At 36.9% G+C, this 13,390-nt stretch overlaps 1 long non-coding RNA gene across 2 annotated transcripts in view; it reads right to left on the bottom strand.

Moving 5' to 3' along the window:
- Positions 1–13,390, bottom strand: part of LOC121398022 — a 111,297-nt gene that overhangs the window by 5,258 nt on the left and 92,649 nt on the right. For both annotated transcript variants that reach the window (XR_005964075.1, XR_005964076.1), the window contains exon 2: positions 285–483. This is a non-coding gene — a long non-coding RNA (uncharacterized LOC121398022). The remainder of the gene's footprint in view (positions 1–284; positions 484–13,390) is intronic.

The raw sequence follows: 13,390 nt of genomic DNA, 5'->3' as shown, positions 1-13,390 counted from the left end.
AAAATTGGAAGGAAGGCTGTTGCTGAAAACAAGTTTGGCATTTGGTAACCCTTCCCTGCAGAGTGTATAATATCCCCTGCCATATATATATTCCCACAAATTTACCCATACTCCCCTGCTAATTTATGCAAATGACGGATAATCAAAGTGTTTTAGCATTACTGGCCTTGAACGAAATATTTCACATCTCAATCCTCTACAAGTGATGTTTGTTCAGCTTGTTCTGTGTTTTCTTTCACCAACAAACTAAGGGGGGATAATTCTATAATATTTCAGACACTGACCTTTCCTGTAGACAGAGCAGAATGATTTTCAGTCAATGCTCCCCTGCCATGATTTAGATTCCCATTCAGAAGGTAAAAAGGCCGGTTCTTTGAAGCAGCTCATTATTCCCTTCTTCTGGCTTATTTTGATAGATAACAAATCTGACCTTTGCTGCAGAAATCGGCTGCCGTGTGAGGTAAAAGTTCGGCCTGAGTGACACTTTTGGGGAAAAATAGAAAAAAGAGTTAAGGCAATCTGAACATGGAGCAAAAAATGGAGATCTTACAAATTCAATGCATTAAGAGCAAAGTTTTATTTGGTAGAAAATGTAATACAGGTATGGGCCCAGTTATCCACAATGCTCAGGACCTGGGGTTTTCCAGATAAGGGATCTTTCTGTTATTTGGATCTAAATTAGCGATGGGCAAATTTATTTTCCAGGCATGGATTTGCGGCGAATTTCCACATTCCGCTGCCTGCGAATATTTTGACGCGTGTCAAGTATATTCAAACGCCCATTGACTTTAATGCATTTGGACAAAATATGTATATTTAATATTTTATTTAACATTTAATTATATTTTTACGCCCATTGACTTTGCAAATTTTTCGGGAAATCAAAACAGGACAGCCCATCACTAATCTCTCCTTAGCTTAAGTCTACTAATAGATCATTTAAACATTATATAAACCCAATATGATTGGTTTGCCTCCAAAATGCATTCATTATATTTTAATTTGGATTAAGTACAAGGCACTGCTTAACAGCAAATTCACTAAAAGGCGTATGTGACTGATGGTAGCGACAATTAGCCAGAAATACCATCCACACCCTATCGGCAGGTGACTTTTCGCTTTGGCGAACAGTTGTTACTCTGCAAATTCACTAAGATGCCTCAGACAGTCGAAATAAAACAAAGCTACATCTTCCTTAATCTTATGTCAATGACATCATATCCTGTATGCCAGAAATTAAAGTTGTAAAAAATGCGGCGACTTGTTTTTAAAGCGGGATTGTCTTCAAAAGTCCAATTATTAAAGTTTTATGTGAACCTTTTTACAGATTTTTGAGGGGCATGGCACATTTGTTTTAGGGTGGGCTCATGAGTAGGGCATTAGAGGATCTCTTCCGTCTTTGTTATGGTTCCTTGGACACTTGTAATAAAAAGTGGCCACTTCAAGCATTTGCACCAACATCTCTAATAAAGATGTCCATACGACTATTAGGTACCCGCCGTATTCAAATTGACCTAAGCGTTAGAGTACTAACAAAGTTTCGCTAGGCAGAAATGAATGCTAGAGAAACTTCGCTATGAAATTCTAACACTGTGAAAATTTGCCAGCGTTCGGCTGCTGAGACGCAACTTCACATTTTAATGAATTAGCATAGTGGTAACAAATTTGCACCTGGCGAAGCGTGGCGAATCGGTTGCTAGAGAAATCCGTCCTTTAGTGAATCTGCCCCCATCTCATAGTGGCAAATTCACTAACCTGCGGAAATTCCCACACTTCGCCAGATGAAAATTCGCCAGGACAACACTAATTCACTAAAATGCGGAGTTGCGTCCAGGGCGCCGAACGATGGCAAAGTTTTGCTAACGTTAATTCGGCAAACAAATCGAAGTTAGCTAGCGTTGGCTAATTTGCATACTGCGGGAAGTTAAATTTCAATGGACGTATATGTTGCAGAAAATACATTACACTACACAAGCCCAATAAGAAAATAAAGTTGTTATAATGTTATAAAGCAGGAAGAAGATCGCGTGGAAGAAGATGTCGTCTGTGAACTCCCTGGACTGGACCTGCGCAGAAGGGTAAGTAACAAGTTAGGGGTATTTGCCCAGCGGGACGGGTAGGCCATGGGGGAGGAGGGAGGGTGGGCAACAAACGGGAGGGGGGGTGGTGGGGGGTTTGCGCCGACTAGGTTTCCTTCCCCTTTAAGTATTCAGTGCAGGTTTGGGCTCCAGTTCTTAAAGGAGTACTAAACCCTCCCACGGTGAAAAGTCCCCACTGGCCCCCTTCCCTGCCTCCCTCCTGATAAGTGTTACCCCAGAATTTTGTCCTGTGTAGGACTACAGACTGCACATGCAGTGTGAGCGCAATGGTGCTCACGTGCGCCATCTCTTGCGCTTCGATAACCTTTGTAAAGTGAGCGCTGTATTAGCGCATGCACAGTTGGCTCATTCTTCCGGTTTGCACCAACTGCACATGCAGAAGTGACAGAAATTGCCGAAGGGAAGGAAGAAGACACAAAGATTACGGATTAACAGATCTTTCCTGAATTTGGATCTTCATACATGTAGGGGCAGATTTATCAAGGATCGGATTTCTAAGTTAAAAATCTTCGAAATTGGACCACCGAATTGGCCAAATTCGATAGTTAAAGTTTTCTTTTTGAATTTCTTGGCCGTTTTCGGTCGAAGTAAAATCGTTCGATCGATCGTAGAAATCATTCGAATCGAACGGAAAAAAAAAAAAAACACTTTTTAAGACTTAGCCAAATTTTGGCTCTAGGTTCTAGGAGGTCCCCATAGGCTAATATAGCAATTCGGCAGGTTTAAAGTGGCGAAGTCGAAGTTTTTTAAAGAGACAGTACTTCGATTTTAGAATGGTCAAATATTCAAAGTATTTTCAATTCGAAGTCAAAGTCGAATTTGGCCTATTCGTTGGTTTAAGTACCCAAAAAATACTTCAAAATTCAAAGTTGTTTCATTCGAAAATTCACTTCGACCTTTAGTAAATGTGCCCCTAAGTCTACTAGAATTTCTTGTAAACATTTAATAAACCCAATAGGCTGGTTTAGCTTACAATAAGGATTAATTATCTTAGTTTGGATCAAGTACAAGGTACTGTTGTTATTACAGAGACAGGAAATATTTTTTATAAATTTGGATTATTTGGATAAAATGGAGTCTATGGGAGATGGGCATTCTGTAATTCGTATCTCTCTGGATAACAGGATCCCATATCTGTACTTAAATTATGTACACTACAGAAATGTTACTGTGCACATATTGTATGTGCATGGGCAGAAACGAGGAAGCAGTCAATCATTAGAATTACAAGTTTATTGATGGTAAATCACAGGAGCTGTAGCTTTTTTATTGCAGTGAAAACACCCTGAAATAATACATTTACAGACCCCTCTTTTTTTCTTTTCAGTATCAATCCGTTGTATCTCAGTTGTAATTTACATCTATTCAGATGAATATTTGGAGCTTTAATAGAAAGAGTAGACAGGGCAGTTAGGATTTCTAAATACAGAGTCTAAAAAAAATTATGCCCTCCGGAAAAGTTTCAATAGAAACTATTAAATTTAGATGATTCTGTCTGAAGAAAAATAGTATTGTGTTAATCATATATACACCTCTACTCTATAATCATTTGCATACACCTCTTCTCTTTGAATGTGATGTATTCTGAAATCATTCTAAATGAAAATTATTTAAATGCATTCTTTATAGCTGAAGAGAAAACAGAGAATTACTTTGAGGACTTTGCCTTAGGGCTTCTCGAAATTGAAAACCTAGTGCTTATTTTGTTAGGAGACGTTACTTGGCATTCTGAGAGACCTAGACAAATAAACCTGAAGACATCTCTAGAGTAGGAAAGAGATCTATTATTGAATTCATTCTTTCAAGAGATATAGGCAAACAATAATTCAAAGAGGTGTTGTCTGTGTAAAATACTTTCACGGAGATGGAGAAGGCTTGTCTCAAATAACTGGCCTCTGAAGAGCCTTGAACTCCACCCAACTGATCACCTGAGATGAATTGAAATGGAGATGCCAACCAGGCCTGATTTCCAACATCAAGGCTTATCCTCTTATGTATTAATGAATACGCAAATATTCTCACATGCTGTTTTTGAAGCAGAGAGAGGACCAACTTCATAGTAAGTTCCTTTTTTGGAATGAGATTTTGGACAGACTGGTTCCAAAAGCAAGGGTTGATTCTCCTGGTAATTTCAAGTCTCTGTTCTAGTTAGACCTTACTGCTTTATGTTTTACATCACTAGGACTCAATTGTGTTATGGTCTTCTAGAGATGAAATCACATCTTTCAACTAATTAAGATAGCCTTTCCAACAGACTACTCAAAACGAAGATGGGGGGACAAGTGAGTAATCATAAGATGAAGTGTTTTTCGACTATATATTCACTTTTGTTTTCTACCATATAAAAGACCAAGCTATGTTCTGCTACAAAACCTGAAACAGACGATTGCGCAGCTCTAAGTACAGGTATGGGACCAGATATCCAGAATGCTCGGAATCTGGGGTTTTCTGTATAAGGGAACCTTCTGTTATTTCTACTAAAAAATAATTTAAACAGTAGACCCAATAGGCTTGATTTGCATTCAATAAGGATTAATTAGATCTTAGTTGGGATCAAGTACAAGGTACTGATTCATTATTAAAGAGAAAAAGGAAGCAAAAAAATGTTGACTATTGAATAAATGATTTTCCTAAAGTAATACCAACAAAGTAACACCCAATACAGACACAGTAAAGAATGTTTTATAGAGCTACAGCTCAACATCATAGGTAACCCACTTGATTTGATGAAAGACAGAAAGGCTATAGCATTTAAATGAAGACCACAAATCTTGGCATAGACAATGCTCCTTAATAATTTAACTGCATGATCAATCTATCTTTCTTAATGAAATTATAATGTGTGTGTTTTTCTTTGTTTTTTTTTTTTATAAATTACTGTTTGATTTAATAAAATTAAAAAATCATTGCAATCTGTGTACCTTTGAGAGTTGCATGGTTTAGGAAAGCTTCTTCCCATGTTACAGCAACCTATAGCGGTCATAATTCCTTAGGGTGAGGTTTTATTGAACAGTGAAGTGAGTCCTGCTTCCATTATTAGACTATTACAAATGTTATTTTGGCATTATTATTTCCATAAAAAAAAGACACTGCAGTAATTTTAAGCTACAGAAATAGCATCAATCAACCTTTAAGCAATCTACTCAATCAATGCCTACTTAGTGGCTGCATAAATAAATGTACAGTCTGATGGAACCAGTGATTAAAATGGCAAAGTATATTAAAGGGTTGAAGAAGAATTATGTGTGTTATTCTTAATAGAACACATTGCATTCATGGTTTATTTGTTAAAAGGATGGTTAAATTCCTTTTAGCTTGCAATAAAAAAAGAAGACTCAGGAATGGCTTTCAGAGTATCCACAAAACAATATACAACAAATAGAACATGATTGGAAATAGGTTTGCATATACAAAACAAAAAAAAAAATATTTTTATAGTGCAAAACCATAACAGACTCTGTGGCCTAAGATTTTCAGATTGAGTTCTCCTGCCACACAAGTCCCATTAATAAATAACTCTTTCCAAACATCAGCAACTTTTCACTCTTGAAGGGGCGTAAAGAGCTCATTATACAGAGCTTATTACTTTTCCTTAAATTAACTTTAATGACTCCAGGGAATGATGTTAGGGCAAAAACAAATTCATCAATTCTTTTTATAGGGATACTGCGATCCCACAAGCTGAAGCAATGATTAGTTTAGGGTGCCTTAAACAGCTGCTTTCTAGGTCAAGAAAACATAAAGGGATAAAAATATATAAAAAAAAAAAGCATGAAGATTACTCATTGTCTACTTTTAAAACATCCAGTAAATGGAAATGTTACATTAGGGAAGTTGTTCTCAAACTGATGGACTGCCACCAGGGGATGTCAAACAGCATGTGGGGGGCTCTAGGGAGATTTTTTTGTAAAATGTATAACGAAGCCATAAAATTCTTAATGAATCAGATGAAAGCGAGTGTAGGACTGGCCAGACCAAAGATGATTTTGACGTAGTTGGCCAGCTTTAATATATTGCAATATATGGACAAACAATCCCTGTTTTGGGGAGGGCATTTTTAATGCACAAAATCTCTCAATGTATATTGATAATGGGATTGAGAACTTATTTTATGTGTCTTGAATTTTGTGGTCACAGCCTCATTGAGCCTCTGCTTAATAGTTTAAAAATTAGTGATCTTTCCCTTGTTTGTTTTAGAAAATAAATATTATACGAGATAATAATGGAACTACATGTGAATGCCTAATACACCAATGGTTTCCTATATCTGCAGTGTTATTACAAGCAAAAGGGGGCCCTGACCAAAATATGGACCTATAAGGGGGTCCTACAGCTATATTAGGGCAATCCTCTGTTAACAGTTTGCCTTAGCTAGATAAAATTGTTCAAGGGAACCAGATTTCTAATTGAAGTTTGCTTTTCTGACTGATAGAGAATGAGTGTAAAGTGTAATAGGCAATTGGGCTGCTCAGTATCAATCTGCATTTCTTATAAAGTTATTTTTAATATTATAAACACATTGCTGTTTCACATTAATGTCTTTATTGTCCTTTAATTAACTCTAGCTCTGTTATTACACCATTGGGGGACTTCTCTGTTGGCTTCCATTTTAGCTCTTTGCATTTTTCCTGTGTTCTTGTAAAAAATCTTAATAATCAAAATGTCAAAACTGTGCGAGAGAGATTCACTGTAGTGAATGCACCAATCATTTTATGTTGGCAGAACAAACACTATATTTCATATTCCATTTCTCAAGGAGCCCCAGGAGCATAACAGCAGAACCAGTGGCTTCTTAGAAGTGGGGCATTAGTATAGAGGGCCTGTTGCATCTCTTTGAAAGATAGAAGGATAGATACTCAATTATATAAAAGGGATTCCTGTATTATTGTTTCTGCCCCTTTCATAGACTGTGGAGCGAATTCCTAGGAGAAGGGAAGATCTTGGAAGAAATTTTAAAACAAAAACTTCATAGCTTATCATTAAAATTTGCTGATGCATTAAGATATCGGTAACAGATGGAAAATCCTGAATATCCTGATTTGTAAAGTAATAGCAAAAATTAGCAATCAACTAATTGTACATTTCACTGCACCTACCAACGAATTAGAAAAAAACCCAAAAACAAGCAAAATCCTGATATTTAGTTATGAACTATGTTTTACTTATTGATAAAGGCCTAGAAATGTGAAGTGTGCAGTGCTAGATAACTCACATAATGTAAATAATTGAAAGATACAGAGCTATCTGCTAGATTGTGTTTTCAGAGGTCAGATGACGGGATATCTCCTGTTTTTACAATATATGCAAAGATAACATGTTTTATTTTTTTTACTTCATGCATTATTAAATATATTTACACCAGAGTCTTTTTTTTTTTTTTTTTTTTATAGCTGTTGGAACAATCAATGTCTTACAGTAATAGATTTATTAAATGTCTACACAGACTGTTAGGGAGGGAGGTATGAAGGCACCAAGATGGAGATTGAACTGGATTAACCAAATTACTATCGCAATATAAAGGGGAGTTCAAGGCATTGTATGTATTAAATGAGGAAGAATGGTAATTGTCCACTCCTACAAGGCACGATTAAAGACTTGCAGTGCAGTTGTGGTTCCTTACTCAAGAGAGAAATTTTTAAATTAGTGAAAGTCCAGAGAAGAGCGAATAAATGGAACATCTCAGTTCCAATTAGTCTGGACTAGACTTGTTTGGTGTTATGTAGAATTTTGTGCTTCTCTCTATTCCTCTTATATAGATTTGTTCTCCTTTCTCATTGTCATTGAGGTATTCTCCCATTGGATGGATTTAGTTAGGAAGAAAAGCGAAATTATATAGGCCCCTCTTTGCTATGAAGGCTACCAAACCAATTCCAAACCCTACCAAATATCCTTTCCTCCTTTCGCTTGGTCTTTCTGACCTTGCATACATTTCTATATTTTGTAAGCATTAGTAACAAGCTAATCTGTCCCATTTTGCTTGAATTGCCTGAATAATTCTGTCCAACTTGATGGACTTTGGTTTTCTTTTAACCAAACTTAAGAGGAAACACAAATATGTTGATAAATAAGAGTCTCTGCATAACCTTTTCTAATGTGTTTTATGTTTATATAGAAACATAAAGTAATAGCAAAACCCTCTTATAAAAAGCATACATTTTGCTTTAAAAGAAATCACACTGAAGTACACCGATACTTTTCATGGCACATTAGGTAATTACTCTTTTCACATTTTCTAAGGTTGTTCTGGGTCAAGGACAGGAAGCAGTAATTGCTGCTGTTTATGTGGCACGACTTCAGAAGGAATCACATTTTCTGATATCTCATCTGATATCTGATGGCCAAGTTGGAAAAAAAAGAAAACCTCTTATTAAAGCTCTTATTTCAAAAGTAGTGATTCCCTGAAGATCCCAGGATCTCTTCTTTTTCTGGCAACAGCAAAGAGTGCTACAGCTAATTCAAAGGCAAACATTTCAGTGGCTTCTGTGATAAGATCTATCCAACCCCCTGATCAGATTAGGAAAACTAATATGGAAAACAGTGACTTTAAATACAAAACAAATGCATGTGTAATATAATATTGCATCTTAATCAGGTTTCCTAAAAATAAAATCTCCAATTTTTGTTGAACTGCAGTAGCTGGAGAATGATTTGGAACAGAATATATAATATGTATTTACTGCCAATGATGGACATTTATTTTACCTTTTGTAAAATGAAAATATTCTACTTGAAATTCCAACATAAGTACATGACTTTGCCAGAAAGTAAAATGTATGTACCTCTTTTAGAATTAGCACTAATGTATGTTGGCTTCTCAAGTGGATCATGATGTATTAGTGTCTCACTTGTTCTTATCAAACCTTGATACCTGTTTGTAGGCACCAATCTCATTGCTGGTAAACAAGTTATATGACCATTTAGACTGTGTATTCAATTAGAGACCAGGGATAAGATCAGGGATAAGACTGAATTGCCCAATCAGAGGGAAGCTCAGCATTCACTGTAGGTGTTTTTATTGGCCTCCTTTAGGGTAGGGCAGATAGTTCTTATCATATGTCCTTGATCTTTAAAGGGGGGTAGTGGTTCAGTAAAAACACAAAGAACCAATGATGCCCAATGATAGATAGATATAGATAGATAGATAGATAGATTATATATGTATATGGTGTATATGATATATATATATGTATATGTACAGTAAAACCTATAGTAAATCTGGCGTGTCAATTTCCAAAGACCAATCCTGTAGGGCATATGATGTTGTTGGGCCCCATGGGAGGGACACTTTGAAAAAGTTGAAGTGACTTGTGGTGTCTTTGAAGGAGAGTTCAGATCAGGATAAGGTGACCTGGCAATGCCACCATTGTATTGGGGAATTTGGCTACATTTAACAGTTGCTAAGAAGATCTAAAATGTATCACCCAGTGGTGTAATTATAGAGGAAGCAGTCCCAGCAGTTGCAGGGAGGCCTGGGGAACAGGGGGGCTCGGACCACAGGGTTTGCTTCCTTTATAGTTCTATATTTCTAATAATTCCCCTCTCCCCAGCCACACTCCTAACAAGTCCTGAGTGGGCAGCTGGAAGGCGGCAGTCGCGATTGGGTGGGCTGTATTGGGATGGCCAGGTAGGGGCTGTGTGTGCCCTTCTAGAAACTCTAGGCGTGATGATTGCATTTAAATGAGATGCCATGCAGCTCAGCTAGGTGACCTTTTTAGACCTCTCCCTGATTTATTTATTATCTATGAAATGAGACATTTTTCAACTTTTTATTTTTTACAGTGAAACGTTCACACAGCCATTGTAGTCATATTTCTGACCTGCATAGAAAGAGCCCAGAGGCTATACAATGCAGCCCTTAGCAAATCATTCTGCTTTCATACTCAAAAATCTGTAAATTAGCTCTTCCTCTGGGCAGGGTCAGCATAGTGAAAGCGTCGATAACGTCGATGTCAGGTGCAAGCTACACTAATGGCTAAAAAAGGTGGCAGAAGAACTAAGAAGCTGCAACCAATAAAAGAAAAAAAAAATAGAAAATTCTAGGGAGAAAGCATTCTTCTTTACTCTGTTATATTATTTTCTGTGCTCTACAATATAAAAGGCACAAACTGAACATTTTCTTCTTTGTATATGAACGGATCTTGTTGTAGATGGAACTTAATCATTTCACCTTTACAAATTCAGAAATCGTCTATGTAAAATAATTCAGGTTTATCTGAAATTCTGTTGGCTTATTGTTATGCTTATTGTATTAATGCGGTATTGTACTTTGTACTTCTAGGCATGTGTATTGGGTTATGTATTGTCTGCATTGTCATAGTAACTCCTCTAGTATATAGTTTCATTTTTGGCATTTTGTACAAGCTATCACCATGGAAACCAGGTTTTCTGGGTTATATAAATATAGATGTATAGGTTTGACTCAAACATTTGCTCAAAAGGCAAAGCATGTCCCTTCATTTCACTTTACTTAAATAAATCTATGTAAGACCTCCAGTGCTGTGCTGAGGTGCACTGTGTGTACTGACTGATGTCAAAATAGCATCCCTATATACAGAGTGTCAATAATAATGCAATGCCACTTTGTGCAAGTCCTGACTATTCCAATAGAGCACACATTGCACAGACTCCTACTCTCAGGTTGACCTTGTTAGTTTTATGGGATAAGGATTTTTATGCTGTTCACACCCTTGTGTGTGTGAGGTCCTTGGTGGCCACATGACTGCTCTTACTCTACTTTAGTCAATGTCTTACTCCTGAGGGTTTATTGAAAAATGTAGCAACAAATTAGATCTTTGTGTTGATTTGTTGACCTTTAGTACACTGTTTATTGTTAAATGTCTATAGACTACCTCTAGCTAGCCCTCGTTCTTGGGCTTTTTTCTCTCCAGTTTCCACTGTGGTGTTTCTGTTACCCTGGTGTCTTCCTTTCACTGTGACCTCCCTTGCCTCAGGCTTCTTGCACTGTCTACCATTCTCTGTGAGCAGAGCAAAGGAGGTCTAAAATCGCTACCACCCTACTCTTTACCATGAGGGGAAAAAACAAATATCCCTGCACCAGTCACCCCTGAACCTCCTTGCAGAGTATGACTATACTTGGATGGGGCTACACCTCCTCACATCTATGCCTCACACAGATGCAAATTAGTATACAAGACTTCAGAACTGAATAGATAATGGTAACAGGGGAAGTATGATCTCCACTAAATTCGAAAAAGGTACATTTTTAATTTACAAGTAGGGGCAGATTTATAAAGGGTCCATGTGAATTCGAGAGAAATTTGAAGTAATTTTTTGGATACTTTGACCATCGAATAGGATACTACGACTTGGAATTTACTTCGATTCGAAGTATAAATCGTTCGACTATCTGACCATTCAATAATCAAAGTACTGTCTCTTTAAAAAAAATTCGACTTCAATACTTTGCCAACTTAAACCTGCCGAAGCGCTATGTTAGCCTATGGGGACCTTCCACAGCATATTTCTTATTTATATAAGTTTTTGGGTTTCGAAGGAAGATCGTACGATAAAATCGTTCAAAACGTACAATCGGAGTACGATGGGAATACAATCGTACAATGAATACAATCCTCCGACTTCGAATGTCAGAGGATTCTAATCGATGGTCGAATTTCGAAGTATTTTCCACTTCGAAATTCGACCCTTGATAAATCTGCCCCTTAATGTTACACCCTTGTGAAAAGGTTACATAGCTGTATTCTCTCTTAGCTAGGTGCATTCATCAGTTTAAATCAATAGTTCCAAAACATGTCTTCAGCTGTCCTTTTAGTCTTTTAGGCAGCTATGGGCGGGTCCAACAGTGCCAGTAACAGAGGTATTTGTGCCGCTACATGAAGATGATCAAACAAAGCAACTGTTGTCAGCCATAAATGAATTCATAAATATGGCATACATATTTGGTAGAACAATAATCCAACTGATGTTTTGGAAAACATTGCATGATTTACTTTGTAGAATTCAAAAATGTTAATATCCTCTGTATATTATCAAACTATGCAATGCCACCTTCTGGTCCAGAACTGGGCCAAGAAGCTTTGGCCACCTAAGCAAAGGTTTAGCTGTATGCACGAAATGTCTCAATGTCTTAAATATATTGATAATGGGTTGAGTGCAGAGGACCTCTTGTATTTGTATAATTTTTTTTATATATATATATATATATATATATATATATATATATATATATATATATATATAATATATATATATATATATATATATATATATATATATTAATTAGTGATACTTTGCTATCTTCAGTTCAGCAGTTGCACTAAAAGCATTTTGATGTTATCTGTAGGGCTGAAACATCAGTAATATAACTCTTTGTTTATTGATACATTAGGTTAGTACTGGTAGCCAGGCAGCAAAGCATACAGTGATGTAACTTGAGATGTTAAAGCAGTGTTTCGTTAAAAGCTCATGTACAGTACAAGTAAATGTAAAGAACGCATCATCTCTTGCCAGCCACCTAAGCAAAGGTGTCTTTCTTTATATCCTCTACACCACCGCCATTACCACACCACTAACTGTCTGGAAAAATTGGTGGCACACACCAGTTGACAATAAAAAAAGGTGAGGAGATAAGGAGCTCGTCCCATATAAAAACAAACCATTTTCTGAATAGGTGCTCCATATGCAAATACTGCCTACCTCTAGTTCCTCCCTTTAGGAAGGCAATACGAAAAGTTAAGGAAGGCAACAACAAATTCTTGTTATTTCTGTATACCCCGTGGGACATGCTAAAGTGCAATGTATGAACCCATAGGGAGATACACCAGATGACAAAAGCCCAGGATCACACCATGTGCTATTGTCCCTCGCCTTCAATCCCTTGAGATGAGAGAGCCTTAGTCTGGTTCTTTACAGTATGAAAAAACATGTTAAATCATTTTTATGCTGGTAATCATATACACGTCTAGCAGAGGCATTCTGAACTGGTATTGCTGGTTACTTTAGGTAGATATCGTTGTCATTTACCTTGTGGGAATGCAAGACATGTGCAACACTGTCAGGAGACATCATTTCATTTATAGGGGTTGTTGCGGGAAGGATGTTATTGTGGAGTGGTAACTGGTAAGAGATGCGTTCTTTACATTTACTTGTACTGTACATGAGCTTTTAACGAAACACTGCTTTAACATCTCAGATTACTTTACTGTATGCTTTGCTGTCTGGCTACCAGTAGTAACATAATGTAACAATAAACAAAGTTATATTACTGATGTCTCAGCCCTACAGATAACATCAAAATGCTTTTAGTGTGACTG

Source organism: Xenopus laevis, chromosome 9_10L, assembly GCF_017654675.1.
Source record: "Xenopus laevis strain J_2021 chromosome 9_10L, Xenopus_laevis_v10.1, whole genome shotgun sequence".
Lineage (NCBI taxonomy): Eukaryota > Metazoa > Chordata > Amphibia > Anura > Pipidae > Xenopus > Xenopus laevis.
Note: the sequence above shows the minus strand (reverse complement) of the source record. Positions and strands in the feature narration are given on the sequence as shown.